The sequence below is a fragment of the Chiloscyllium punctatum genome, chromosome 10, assembly GCF_047496795.1.
Source record: "Chiloscyllium punctatum isolate Juve2018m chromosome 10, sChiPun1.3, whole genome shotgun sequence".
Taxonomy (NCBI): Eukaryota; Metazoa; Chordata; class Chondrichthyes; order Orectolobiformes; family Hemiscylliidae; genus Chiloscyllium; species Chiloscyllium punctatum.
In genome coordinates this window covers 13,202,469-13,218,406 of record NC_092748.1, presented here as the reverse complement: position 1 = coordinate 13,218,406, position 15,938 = coordinate 13,202,469, and the positions used below count along the sequence as shown (strand labels likewise).

Below are 15,938 nucleotides of genomic sequence, written 5' to 3'. Positions count from 1 at the left end.
CAGGAAATATCAGTTAAGTTCCCTATTAAGTTACATAGCTGATTGGGTCTTGTCTGGCCCGCAATCAATCTGGCTGTACATCGATGCTTCTCAAGTAAGATGTCCACTCATTAACCCTTTATTTTTAGACAAGAGGAAAGTCATTACGGATCACTGTAAAAACCCTATAATACTAAACACAATTAAAGCTTGGAATATAATGCGGCAAAATGAGGGCAACTCACATAAAACATCCCCCTTTGCTCCTATAGTGGGAGCATGGGGATTTTAGCCGGGGTTTACAGATGCCACTTTCAAACTCTGGAGATCCAAGGGTATCTCCTGTTTAGGGGATCTATTTAAAGAAGGGGTCCTGATGTCTTTTGAACACGGTGGGCAGCACGGTGGCACAATGGTTAGCAGTGCTGCCTCACAGTGCCAGATACCCGGGTTCAATTCCCACCTCAGGCAACTGACTGTGTGGAGTTTGCATGTTCTCCCCGTGTCGCGTGGGTTTCCTCCAGGTGCTCCAGTTTCCTCCCACATCCAAAGATGTGCAGGTCAGGTGAATTGGCCATGCTAAATTGCCCGTAGTGTTAGGTAAGGGGTAAATGTAGGGGTATGGGTGGGTTGCGCTTCGGCGGGGCAGTGTGGACTTGTTGGGCCGAAGGGCCTGTTTCCACACTGTAAGTAATCTAATCTAATCTAACCTGCGTCAGAAATTTGGATTACGTAATGGAGACCTCTTTCAATACTTCCAAATTCGAGATTACATACAGAAGAAGACTACGTTATTAGATAGTCTTTATAAATCAGATAGAGAATGTAGAGTGCTATGCCCAATGGGGGTATCTTCTGTCAGTACTATTTATCATTTACTACATGATGAAGTATCGGGAGATATGGACAATCTGCTTAAAACATGGGATCAGGATTTGGGACTAGAAATCTCTATAGAAACGTGGAATGACATTTGGGAAAACACCAGAAGAATTACCATCTGAAACAGAACTCAGGCTATTCAGCTGAAGGTACTTCATAGGGCCCATATAGCATCGGTTTGATTGGCAAAATTTAAGGCGGGAGCATCTCCAATGTGTCCCAAATGTAAAATAGAGGTGGGCACTCTTGTACATTGCCTATGGACCTGTCATAAGATCTGTAGATATTGGACCAAAGTAGCAAGTGCTCTGACAGAAATCTTAGGAAAGGAAATTAGAGTGGACCCTGTGTCTCTCCTTTTGGGCTTTTCGAACTTACCCTCCTTGGATATGCACGGGAAGAGATTATTTTCTATTCTCTCTTTCCTGTGCAAGGAAAAATATTATGGTAAACCGGGTGGCTGAGGGCCCTCCTGAACTTTCAAATTGGCACAGATTAATTATGGAATGTATTCTCCTTGACTTCCTTACAAATATGGTGCACCAAAAGACCGAATTATTCCATAAAATATGGCAGCCCTTCTTGAATTATATAAATAGATATTTCGGCTATCCTAACGAGCTTTTATTTAATTGAGATGGCTGGTCCGGGGACCCTTGGGAGAGGAATCCCGCACGAATATGGGTTTTGTTATATTTGATGTTAATATATTCCGAGCATGTATCTCACTACCCAATTTCTGTGTTATCTGACAGTTTTTTTTCTCTTATTTGAAGAATGTAAGAGACTTAATTATACACTCTGGTTAGTTATAGGTTAGATTAGTAGTTAGTTTTGTTTTTTTCTCTCAGTACTTTTCTTTTATTAAATTTTGGTTGTTATTTATTAAGATTTAATTGCATATCAATGTTTATACTTGGGTTTTTTTATTTTATAAACTTGTAAAAATGTTAAATTTTCAATAAAAATATCTATTAAAAAAAAGAAAATTATGCGATTGACTTTAAATTTGGTACCAGATTTTTTTCACATTGTAACCACTTGCCAAACGAGTGCTATTAGGCAGGATTTAAACTAAATCAGCATGGGATGGGAACCATCCAGGGAGATGGATGATAAGGAAATAAAAAATTAAACAACATAGAATGGGAAATAAGAAAGGTGACAGGCAGAGAATTCAAGGGTTAGAATCAAGTAAGGCCACGGCGAATAAGTCTAAGAATACTAACACGACAAGTCTAAAGGCCTTGTGTCTTAATGCATAGAGCATTTGCAAAATAAATCATGAATTAATCACGTAAATAAATCAAAACAGATCCGATCTATTGGGGATTATAGATTATAGAAATACCATCTCCTGTCTGGCTGCAGGGTAACCAGGAATGAGAACTGAATATCCAGGGGTTTTCAGGTTTTACAAAGGACAGACAAGAAGTGAAAGGAGGTAGGGTAGCTCTTGTAATTAGAAAGGAAATTAATGCAATTGTGAGGAAGGATATTAGCTCAGGTGAAGTAGAATCTGTATGCTGCTTAGAAATTCCAAGGGGCAGCAAACAAACTGTAGAAGTTAACATTGGGAAGGCATTAAAAAAGACATTAGAGATGCAAGTAATAAAGGTCCAACTGTAATAATGGGGGACTTTAGTCTGCATATAGGTTGGGCAAATCAAATCATTAGTGATATTGTTGAAGCTGAATTCTTGGAGCATATGTGGGATAGTTTTATGAATCAATACGTCGAGAAACCAATTAAAGAAAAAGGTTGGGTATTGTGTGACAAAGAAGGAATAACTTACAATCTAGTTGTGTGTGGGTCCTGAGGGTACAGTGACCTCAATAGCATAGAATTGTTCATTAAGATGGAGAATGATGTAGTTGTTTCTGAGACTAGGGTCCTGAATTTAAATAAAGGAAATTACGATGGTAAGAGGTTTGCGTTAGCTATGATAATGGGATGATGGTAGATAGGCAATGGCAAATATTTAAAGAACTGCAAAAGTTATTCATCCTCATCTTGCATAAAAACATTCAAGCTCCTCTGAACAATGCTCTCACAAATTGCTGAAACTCTCATTTCCACCTCCACCTTAAGGATTGACTGCCCAGACGGGCTTACTAGTCTTCAGTCTTTACCTGGTCACAATCTTGCACACTTCTATCAACCCCACTGCTCCGTATTTGGGTCAATATTAATTTTCCTGTGAGCTAAAATTGCAAATTTTGAGAACTTTTGTTTTTTGTTTCAAAATTGTCACAACCTCCATTCTGTTTGGGAAATATCGATCCATCCATTCCAGCCGAAACCAACAGTCCCTCCAAACCTAATTTACAGCATATTGTCTGCATGCTGTGCTAGAACATTGCAGACCATTCTTTCAGCTATTAGATTTCCACGAGCAGGAGATTATTTCCAAAACCATTCCATTAACTGCTTTCTACTTTCAAAACTTTTTTTTTCTTTAGTGCTCTACCAAATTTTCCCCTTTCTGCTCCTTGCAGGAAAATGGTATAGGCCATTATTCAGCCCCTCTAACTCATTACATCATTGAATTTGATCAAGGCTAATTCATACCTTAACTCCATTTGCCCACCTTGTTTCTTTATATCTTAATGGCCTCACCTGACCAAAATAACTAACAATTAAAAGCATAATACTGCGAGTGCTGGAAATCTGGAATAAAAAAGAGAGAAAACTGGAGAAACTTGGTCGGTCCAGTAGCATCTGTGTAGAGAGCAACAGAGACAATATTCTGAGTTTTATCTGACTCTTCGTTAGAGGAAAAGTTTTTATTGGACTCAAAATGTTAACTGTTTCTTTATCCACAGATGCTTCCAGGATTAAAAAAAACCTGTTAACCACTGTTGTGCAATTTTCAATTGAGCCCTAGCCACAACAGCTTTGTAGGATCCAGATTTTTTTCTTTTTCTTGCGAATAAATGCTTTAGGGCAGCACCTTCCATCAGCTGTAATTTTAAGACCTAACCACAAGCTCCTATTGTCGGGCTCTCTGGGATTCACTTCCTACATGAAAAAAGCAACAGTATTTAGATGAAACAGAAACAAAATTTCTGGAAAAACTCAGCTAATCTCACAATTACTGAGGAGACGAAGCAGGGTTAACATTTCGGGTTCAGTGAACCTTCTTCAGAACTGATTGTAGCTAGGAAAAGGTTGATGTTATGTGCTGAGAATAGGGGTGGGAGGAAGGGGTAGGAGAAAATGATGGATAGAGATGGAGTCTGGAGAGAGAGAACAACAGTTGGGCAAACAATGGAATGGGTAAAGGTCAGCCTGGGAGAATCAATAGCTGCTAATGGGGACCATTACATATAGATGAAGGATATAGATATAACTTACTACTGCCAAGAGTATTTCTGAGTGCATTTGCTAGAATCAACCAGCATTGACTGACCAAGTAGGCGAAAAGCAGTAAGAATGACAAATGAAAGTTACTTCAATCAAGCTGTTGAATAAATGCTCTTCATTTATCACAGAAAACAGTCTATATGACTTCAGAGGCTCGGCAGAGAATCGTTGAGCATTGATAAACTGTCTGAAAGTACAAGGATGTTACAATGCTGATTGTGGATTCAAGAAACGGTTACAAGAGACGTTTGTACAAGGTCAATTAGGCAAGTTTGGAATATAGACTGAAAATAAATGTCAAATCAATTGTAATCACAAGGAAATCAACCTGAGAATGGACAAAATGGAAATGACGCAAACAGTAAGTAGACAAACCCGAGTTTTCTATAGAAGTGCGAACCACTTGGGGTTTTGATGTATGTATGTTTTGATCCCATAGAGCTCTGACCAAGTGAACAGCATCAGGTTAAAATCTGTGCACTTTTTCAAACTTTGGCTGTGGCCTAAGTTACTGTGACTAAATGCTTACACAGCAATCTGAACTGTGATGAAGAGTCACCAGAGGCAAAATGTTAGCTCTGCTTTCTCCCCAGAGATGCTGCCAGATCTGCTGAATTTCACCAGCAATTTTTGTTTTTGTTTCAAAGTTTGCACATCCCTTTTTTACGTTTATGAACCTTTATTGGACACGAATGAATACTGGGCAAATTATGAATTGATTCAAGTATAATGGCTTTTAAGATTAAATAAAACAGCAACATACTTTTATTTGAGGTCACATGATGAATAGCCCCTTGAGTATTGCATCTCATCAGCACTTTGCAAAATTCTTTCAATACAAATATTGTTTCAATAATGTTTCCTCTGGGGCTTTTTCAACCTGTCTGCAGCCTTGACAGGGTATGATCACAAAAGCCTTCTCAACATTACAACACTTAAAAGGCATCTGGATGGGTACACAAATAGGAAGGGTTGAGCGGGTTATGGGCCAAATGGGACTAGATTAATTTAGGATATCTGGTCAGCATGGTCAAGTTGGAACTGAAGGGTCTATTTCCATGTTGTACAACTCTATGGCTTTATATTGAGATAATCACTTGTAATGGCTCCTCTTCCTGCTGCTGCACCATTACTTCTGATGTGCACTCCTATTTCTCATCCCTATGCATCCTCTTGGAAATAATATCCAATGGCATGGTGATGCTTTTCACATATACAATGACAACATCCAGCTCTACCTCACTACCACCTCCCTTGGCTCCTCTATTATTGCTAAATTATCAGCCTGCTTATCTAATATCCAGAACTGAACAAGCTGAGCTTTCCTCCAATGAAATATTGGAATCATTATTTTCAGTCCCTCAAAGTCAAAAATTCACTCCATGGCTATTAACTCCATTGTATGGCAACTCTAAGAGTAATCTAGTGTGTTCACAAAATGATAAGCTGCAGATTGCATAGCTGTTATATCACTAAAACCATCTATTTGCATATCAGTCATTTCTGATTTAACCTCTGACTTAGCTGTTCTGCTGCTGCAACCCTCCTTCATGCCTTTGTTGCAAATAAGACTATCCAAAAGACTCATAGCAAGTCTTCTACACCCTACCCTCTATAAACTTGAGATCATTTAAAATACGAACAGCCAAATCTTAACTCATATTAAGTCCCACTTTTCTACTAACCCTGTGTTGAGATTCATTGGTTCATGAACGAGCAGCATTTTAATATTCTCATGCATGTTTTTGAAATTCCTCCATGGACTCACCCTGTCCTGACTCTATACAGAAGAACCTCGATTACCCGGCATTTGATTATCCGAATTTCAGATTATCTGGCAAGATCGCAAGGTCCTGATGATTGGCTAAACTGTGTTATCCGGCATTTGATTATCTAAACAAGTTACTCCCCACTCATGTCGCTCAGATAATCGAGGTTCCTCTGTAATCCCTAAGCCTTATAGCCCCACAATATTTCTGTCCTCTTCTAATTCAGGACTGTTGAACATCAGCAATTTTAATTGATCCACCATGTGTGCATATCGTTGCCTAGGTCTCAAGCTCCACAACTCTCTAAACTAAACTTCTCTACCTCATTTACTGTCTTTGAAACACCCTTTAAAAACTACCTCTTTTGATCAAGCTTGTAGTCACCTCACCTCATATCACTTTATGTAGTTTGGGGATTTCCTGCAAAACCTTCTGGGATGGTTTAGGGTACGAAACAAATGTAAACTGTTATTTGGAAAAATGCAAGGTTAGTAAGCATTGTATTTTCAAGAATCCCACCCTCCCAAAATATCTAGATCGAGCATAGATTTGATGATAAAAATAGTTTTTCTTACTCTGCCCTACATTCCCAGGCAGCGCTTATCATGGGTTAAAAAGCAGGATAAAGCTCCCTGTGTTCTTGTCTAAAGGATAATGGGGACTCATTAAATCTCTCGAGTATTTCCAAATGTAATAGTCTGATATGCACTGCATCAATACCTAGTTCAGTGAAATTGCTTGCTAATTAATATTGAGCTGGTATCAGTTTTTGAATTCTATGACGAGATAGAAAAAGAATTGGGGGAAAAAAGCTTGAGACTAAGTTTCTGAGCTTCTTTTAATTCAGTTTCTGTCATGTGTTTCCTCCCTGCGTGCATGTGAAGTGAGAGACACTATGTTCAAAACATAAACAGATCATGCAAATATATGGATAAAAGGTAATAAACTTGGTTAACTGAATAGGTCAACAGGCACATTAACTCATGGTTTGGCAAGTCATCAAGCAAAGAAATAAAATAGTTGTTATACATATTATGTTATGTTGTCCTTTATAAGCATAGTAAACATAGAAAATTAAAATGAATTATGTGCCTTTCACAGGATATTTCACAGCTCAAAAAAGAGGCCTTTCGGGCTATTATGTCTGTGCCAATCATCAAACATTCTATTCCCATCTTCCAGAACTTGGCCTTAGCCTTGTATGCTACGTTGTTTCAAGTGTCCATCTAAATACTTCTTAAATGACTTGAGAGTTCTTGCCTCTACCACCTTTTTAGGCAATTTCAGATACCCAACACATTCTGATTTTTTTTCCTTAAATACTATATATACATCCTGATCCTTACCTTTAAACTGTGCCCCCTAGTTATTGACTCCTCTACTACGAGGAAATATTCTTCCTACGTACACCCCAATCAGGACCCCTTCAACCTTCCTCGCTTTAAGGAAAACAATTCCTGCCTGTCTAAGGGGAGAAAGTACAAAATGTTGTGGGTCCCGTGACCCTTTTACAGCAATTTCAGTTTTTGTTTCGGATTTCCAGTAGCTGCAGATATTTTCTGCCTAGGCTCTTTTCAAAGCAGAGTCCCTCTAACTCGGTCAATATCCTGGCAAATCTCCTCTGTATTCTCCCTAGGGCAATCACAGCCTTCTTTTAGTGTGGTGACCAAAACTGCGCACAGCATCCCAACTATGGCCTGTCATCATGGCCCTAATGGATTGTACTGCTGCTCTCATTAGACAATTGCATTAGAGAGAAAGATGGCTGATGGTGGTTTAACCACGTTTCAGGCATGAGGAGAGATTGAGGAGGAGATTGCTTCGAAAGTAACCTCAGCCAGTTTGGGATTTCAACTGGCATTACTCTCCATTGCAAACCAGCCATCCTGTCAACTGCACTAATAAATCCTCTAGCTAAATATTTCCTGACATTTTACATCAGAAAATAATTTGCAGCTTATTAAATATTTCTGTTGTAAAACAAAACTAAAGGCAACCAAACTCACAAACTGCAAGCTCATGTAAAAAAGGGATGTGATGATAACCAGATATTGTAGCCTTGCTTTAAATTTGTCGGGTCAGGAACAAACATTGGCCAGAAAACACAAAAGAAAGACTTGCATTTATATTGATGTGGAGGAGCCAGTGTTGGATTGGGGTGGACAAAGTAAAAAATCACCCAACACCAGGTTATAGACCAACAGGTTTATTTGGAAGCACTAGCTTTCGGAGTGCTGCTCCTTCATCAGGCAGCTGTGGAGCAGGATCACAAGACATAGAATTTATAGCAAAAGTTCATAGTGTCATACAACTGAAATGATATATTGAACAAATCTAGATTGCTGTTAAGTCGTTCATCTTTTAGAATGGGTTGCAGGTTTTGGTTCATTAATATGTAAATCCCAGAACTTCTTTTAAGTCACATTCTTGAGATAACTTAAGGTTTTATAAGAAAAGGTGACAAATTAGCTCAGACAATGCATTAAAGATGTGAGTTTAGAGTCTATGTGTTTCTGAATCTTGAATCAGACTGGTTCTATTTCCAAAGTAGAAATTGATAAAATATTACATGGATTGACTGTCTGCAGATTGAGCACTTCCTGAGCAAAATAGAACATACCTGCAAATATAATTCTGCAAATGCAAATGCACCCTATAGACTTATATGTATGTGTGTGTGCGTGAGAGAGAAAGCAAGTGGTAACATTCTTTGTCACAATGGATGTGTCAGCACTCTACACCAGCATCCCCCACGATGACAGAATCGCTGCAACAGCCTCAGTATTCAATACCAACAACTGCCAATCTCCGAGCACCATCCTGCAATTCATCTGCTTCATCCTCAATCACAATGTTTTCACCTTTGACAACCTGTTCTTCATCCAGACACACGGAACAACCACGGGGACCAAATTTGCACCCTAACATGCCAACATTTTCATGCACAAGCTCAAAACGACCTCTTTGCTGCATAGGACTTCCAACCAGCACTATACACCAAATGTATTGACGACATTTTCATCCTCTGGACCCACGATGAAGAGTCACTGAAACAACTACACAGTGATATCAACAAGTTTCATCCCACCATCAGACTTACCATGGACTACTCTTTAGTATCTATCTTATTCTTGGACACACGCATCTCCATCAATGAGGGGCACCCCAGGACCTCACTCTACCACAAACCCACAGATAACCTCATGATGCTGCACTTCTCTAGCTTCCACCCTAAACATACTAAAACAGCTATCCCCTATGGACAAGCCCTACGCATACACAGATGGGGAGGATCACTACGGGCACCTGAACGTGCTCAAGGATACCCTCATTAGAACAAGGTACGATGCTCATCAATCGCCAGTTCCAACATGCCACAGCGTGAAATTGTAACAACTTCCTCAGGAGAGACATGGGATGCAATTGATAGGGTACCGTTCATTGTCCAGTACTTCCCAGGTGTGGAGAAACTATGGCATGTTCTTCACAGTCTGCAACACAATATTAATGAGGATGAGCACCTCACCATGACCTTCCCTCCGCCTCCACTTCTCCCGTTTAAACAACTGCCAAACCTTAAACAGACCACTGTTTGCAGCAAACTGCCCAGCCTTCAGGACAACATGGAGCACAACACCATAGAACCCTATCATGTCAACCACTGCAAGATGGGTCAGAGTGTCAACATGGATATCACCATATGGGGTCACCATCCACCTTGTACATGGCAGGTACTCATGTGACTTGGCCAATGTTGTCTGCCTCATACGCTGCAGGCAAGGATGCCCCAAGGCATGGTACATTGGCGAGACCAATGCAGATGCTACGACAACAGATGAATGGACAACAATCACTAGACAGGGGTGTTCCATCCCAGCTGGGGAACACTTCAGCGCTCAGGGACATTCGGCCTCAGATCTTTGGGAGACCATCCTCCAAGATGGACTTTGGAATATGGAACAATGCAGAGTGGCTGTGCAGAGGCAGATAGCCAAGTTTGGAACTCATGAGGATGGCCTCAACCGGGACCTTGGGTTCATGTCATACTGCAGGTGACCCCACTACACTATACATTCTCTCTCTCACACACACAAACATACATACACAGACACTTTCTCATACACATGCTCTCTTTCACACACATGCACATATATCCAGCACACTCACACCCTCTTACAAGTTTATACTCCATCACTCATACACACTTTACCAAGCATGCACACATATTCTCTCACATGTGCACGTACACACACACACACACACACATTTATGGGGTGAATTTGCATTTGCAGAATTATATTAGCAGTTACATTCTATTTTGCTCAAAAAACACTCAGTCTGCAGGCAGTCAAAATCCATGTAATACTTTATAAATTCCTACTTTGGAAACAAAATCAGTCTGACTCAAGATTGGGATACAGACAGACTCTAACCTCACACCTTTAATGCATTGTCTGAGCTGAGATGTCACTTTTTGTTTACAAAACTTTGTTATCTCAAGAATGTGACTTAAACAAAGTTCTGGGATTTACATGTTAATGAACCAAAACTGGCAACCCATTCTAAAAGATGAAAGACTTAACAGCAGTCTAGGTTTGTTCAATATATCATTTCAGTTGCAAGACACTGTAATCGTTTGCTATAAATTGTGTCTTATGATCCTGCTCCACCTGATGAAGGGGAACCGCTCCGAAAGCTATTGCTTCCAAACAAACCTGTTGGACTATAACCTGGTGTTGTGTGATTTTTAATTGCATTTGTATTGTGATTTTCACGAGCATGGGAGATCTCAAGGCCCTTTTCAAATAATTAAATATTTTTGAATTTTAGTTACCGTTGTGTCAGAAGGAACTACGGAGGTATACATATTCTCCGAATTATTGCCACAGGATTTTTTTTTGACATACAAGTCCAGCAGCAACTGGGGCCTTGGCTTAACGTTTCATCCAAAAGAGGGCACCTCTGGAAGTACTCCTTCAGTCCAGTAAGTGAGACATTGACCCATATTCTTCACAGTAAGGCTCCACGAACCGTACACTAACAAAATACATAGACACATCTTTAGATGTTAAATCTATTTGACTTTACAGTGAAAAGGAATTGACGAATTGCTTCAAGTCGCTCCAGCCTTTCAAAGTTCGCCTCCCTCCCCGCCACAAACCCTCGCCTCTGTCTAACAGGCAGCTGGGTATTGTAGTTCGTCACCCCTATCGTCTCCGTACTAAACCTCGCGCTGGAAACTACAGATTCCAGAATGCAGCGCGGCGACGCAGGCGCAGTCAACCGGCCACGAGCAGTCATGGCCGTCTGGGGGTTCCCAGGGAGACGCAGTTGCTGCGAGTTAAATCTATGCCAGGCATTCACTGAATTCAAACCCTTCCTTCACTACTGTTAGACAAAAATCGGGATAGAAATCAAATCAGAATAAAATAGCTTCAGTTCCTAGTTGAAGTGCGTGCTCCTGGGCCCGAAGTTGGCCTCCCTCCCCCTCCCCAAATGTGCTTCTTTTCTGTTCTGGAAGGTTCTACAATTTGTCGATACAAGTTACAGACTGGTGGAACTGTAGGAATGGTAAGAGTTTTCCTTAATAATGTCTTTATGCATACCTTTACCGTTGCAGCTATTAACTGGGAGACACAAAAGAACCTTTTAGACATCAGTTTCTTCTCGTGTGCCTTAAGCTACACTACATCTTTAATTTGAGACTTTGGAGTTCAAAGGTGTAATCTGCTTTGATTTATTTCCAGTGGTTAGAAAACTTTTCTACATAGCCACACAACTTCCCAAAGGTGTGGCTCAGGGTCCCAAGTCGTGTCTCAAGCTGATATTTTAGCTCTGTGATATCTGTGGAAAACTCGAGTTTTAGTAACTCCATCCTGCACAGACGGGCAGGTCTGCACTTGCAGAGGAAGAGGTCCTTTCTTTTCACTCCCAGTTCTTAGGATGTTGTGTTAAGTTTCAAGCTGCAAAATGGGGCTCATATACTATTGGAAGCATGGGAAGTACTGCATTCTGTTTCTGAGTGCCACACTCAAAAATGTTTTATGGGAATGGTTCTAGGGATGAGGAACTGCAATTATAAAGATAGACTGGAGAAGTTAGAACTGCTTTCCTTGGAGAGAAACCCAAAGTGACAGATTGACAGATATTCTAAAACATGAATGGCCTGATCAGGCAGAAGCTAGGGCGGCACGGTGGCACAGTGGTTAGCACTGCTGCCTCACAGCGCCAGAGACCTGGGTTCAATTCCCGCCTCAGGCAACTGACTGTGTGGAGTTTGCACATTCTCCCCGTGTCTGCGTGGGTTTCCTCCGGGTGCTCCGGTTTCCTCCCACAGTCCAAAGATGTGCAGGTCAGGTGAATTGGCCATGCTAAATTGCCCGTAGTGTTAGGTTAGGGGTATGGGTGGGTTGCGCTTCGGCGGGGCGGTGTGGACTTGTTGGGCCGAAGGGCCTGTTTCCACACTGTAAGTAATCTAATCTAATCTAATCTATTCCCATTTGTGAAAGGATTGCGAACAAGATGGCACATATTTAAAGTAATTGGCAAAAGAAGCAAAATTGATTTGAGAATAGCTTTTTCACATAGCGAGAGTCTGGAATACAGTATCTGAGAGTCTGGTGAAAGCAGCCTTATTTGAGGCATTTGAAAGGAAGTTAGACTGTTCTTTGAAAAGAAATAACACAGGATTTCAGAAAGAAGGCAGAGAACATACTTCATGTGGAAATGCTCATTCAGAGAGCTGGTGCAGATGTGTTGAATGGCCACCTTTTGGGCTACAATAATTGTATTCAATCCCACTCATCCATCCTACTTATTCAGAAGCAAAATACTGTGAATGCTGAACTTTGAATGTCTTTAATGCATAAAATGCTGGGAATACTCAAGACAGGCAGCATTTGTAGAAAGGGAGATGAAGAATTAATGCATAATTCTTTAGAACTGAGAGAACTTATAAATGTTATAGGTTTTCTGCAAATAAAAGGAGAGGGAAGAAAAACACAAGAGAAGGTCTGTGATAGGGCAAACGGTTGCTTCTTGTAGCTACTCTCACCAAGAGATCTGTCATTGTATGCCATGTTCATCTGGTTTAGTGCCATCCTTTCATTCAGTGTAGTTAATCTACAACCATTCTGTGACATCTACCTTCCAACTAAGCCGAAGTCCACTTATTATCTTGGTTTCTGACGCATAAAGGAAAGTAGAAACTAGAATCTGATGAGTTTTGTCCAAATTTAAGTTTTCTTTTTAAAACCATCCATAATCATAAATTTATATCTTTTTTTTAGATTAGTGGTGCAGGAAAAGCACAGCAGGTCAGGCAGCATCCGAGGATCAGGAAAATCGCGTTTCGGGCAAGAACCCTTCATCAGCAAATCAGCCCATAAATTTATATCTAGCTATCACTATCCTTCTAACTCCTGCAACCATATATTATCTGCCACTTTCTATTATCATTTGTACTTAACAGACAACTTACTTGTTTCAGCTAAATTCATTCTTCACTCCAGTTTATTCTGGTGTGTTCTTTTGCATTATCAAAATTGAAATGAATCAAGAGTGGGAATTTGAATGGCAGTAATAGTAGTCTTGAAGATGGGAGGAATGGTGCCAGAGAAAAGAGAGCCATTTAGTGTTAGCTAACATAGTAGCTAAAAGGAATTGACATATGCAGAACATTGGAGAGAAAATTATAAGAGGTAATCTTTATTGTTTCGTGCTCAGTGCTACTAGATTTTAGGAATTCCTTAGTTCTTGTCAGTTTAGGTTGTAATGCAATCTTCAACCTCAGACCTTGCTTGTTTAGGTACACTCCAACTTGGTTCACAATGATTATAACATTTTGGGTACATACACAGCATTCCTGTAACTAATACAGTTAATACTTCTGTAAACTTTAAAGTATAATTTCATAGAGCTTTAATATGTTTGTTTAAAGATTATATTGGATTTGAATCTGTTTTTAAGCTTACTCTATTAAATAAAAACACATTTATGGAAGTGGTGATTGGGGTGACTGCTTAAAATTTGATTGAAGGATCTAAAGTAATAGCATTTCAGCAAATTGATGTTTCTCAAATTGCTGTAGACTCATGGTTCACCTCAATGTTGAGGTGAAAAGCACTTTTATTGATCTACACTTCTAAGCAACTTCAAAAAATCCATATATCTGTTGTTTTATTTAATGCAGATTGTTTGTTAATATAATAGTGAAAAAAACCATGTCACTATATTACAATGTGTTCTATTGACCCAAAAATATAAATCACATGACACCAGGTTATAGTCCACCAGGTTTATTTGAAATCACAAGCTTTCGGGACACTACTCCTTTGTGACTTCTGACCTTGTCCAGCCCAGTCCAATACTGGCACCTTCACATTGACAACATAAATATCATTAAATGCTCTTATGGTCTGGTTCAAGTTCTACTTGTCCCAGACATGTCATAACATATCTGTACATGTTGATTAAAAATGACTATAAGCACCATTACGTTGAGAGGTGCTCTGGGTCAATGTGGCAACTCTCTACCGATCATTGTCAAATCTACATAATTTCCTTACTTTTGAGACATTTGGGCACTTGCTGAAATTAATAAAATACACCAATTAATAAGCTAAATCTGTCCAAATACCAAAAAATGAAATATTTAATACCTGTAGTTAAACCTCATTAAGTGTAAACTGCAGAAACTTTATTATTGCTGTTCCTGGTGTATTGAACCTTATGATCAGGTTATATTGTAGTAAGATTTTAAGACTGTTGGATCTCCATGAATGAGTACCTGAAGAGGATGATCAAATCTTGGTTGTAATATAAGTGGCCATAAAGCTTTAAACAGAAATAGATGAATCTGCAATGATTTGCAAGAATTGACTGGTTTTATTCTTTTTTTTAATAGGTATTTTTATTGGAAAAAGAAAATTTTAAAGATTTTTTTAACAAAATTACAAAAATAATACAAACAAGTGTATTCCACTTTACAATATAATAACAACACCAATATAAAATAAAAAACACAACTAACTACTAATCTATTATACAATCAAAACATAAAATAGGATATCATACATTACTATCAGTAAACAACAAAGTAATTAAGTAGCTAGATACATGCTCAAAATAGCTTTACATCAGGTCATAATAGAATCCGTATTTATATGGGGTTCCTCCTCCTGGGGGCCCCAAACCAGCAAGAACCATTAGATTCTAGGTTAGAGTGGTGTTGGAAAAGCATAGCAGTTCAGGCAGCATTCGAGGAGCAGGAAAATCGACGTTTCGGGCAAAAGCCGTTCATCAGGAATAGAACCAGCCAGAACCATTACCACAGCTAAACAAGGCCCTGGACAATATGGCCGAAATATGTGTCGATGTAGTTCAAAAAAGGCTGCCATGTTGTATGAAATAATTCCGTTTTTTGGTGCACCATATTCTTGAGGAAGTCAATGGGGAATATATTCCATGACCAGTTTTATTCTTAATGATCAATTACTCATTACAGTAAGTTCAAACGGCCAGAATATAAATGTACATGCACCTAGTGTTATGTATGGCTTCCTTCGATTATGAAAGTGTCTCGTGAAGATTAGGCTATCTGATGATCTGATCTAATTAGAAAAGTCTAGATGAGTAAACAATATGAACTTCATAGTATTTACAGAAATTATTTTCAGATTGCATGAATATGAGCTACACCATTACAGAGACTATTGGGATCATATTAACCACAGGTTTCTCTCTTACAAGCTGTACCTCTGACCAAGTCCCAATGATATCATCATAGGAGATGGTACTTGCTGCACTCAATCCAGGAGTAACCCTTTTAGACCCCTAAGCAACACTTGAGATCATGAGAATTCAGAACCCAGTGAAAGTTGGTTTCTCCAAATCCCAGAAACCCCTCAGTCTGGCAGTAGTTGAGTTATGTGTTCCTGAAC

At 39.4% G+C, this 15,938-nt stretch overlaps 1 protein-coding gene across 2 annotated transcripts in view; it reads left to right on the top strand.

Annotated features, from left to right (window-relative positions):
• The first annotated feature begins 11,275 nt into the window (after positions 1 to 11,275).
• Positions 11,276 to 15,938, top strand: part of usp40 (ubiquitin specific peptidase 40) — a 139,297-nt gene continuing 134,634 nt past the window's right edge. For both annotated transcript variants that reach the window (XM_072578553.1, XM_072578554.1), the window contains exon 1: positions 11,276 to 11,568. The gene's annotated coding sequence lies outside the window, so the exon portion shown is untranslated. The remainder of the gene's footprint in view (positions 11,569 to 15,938) is intronic.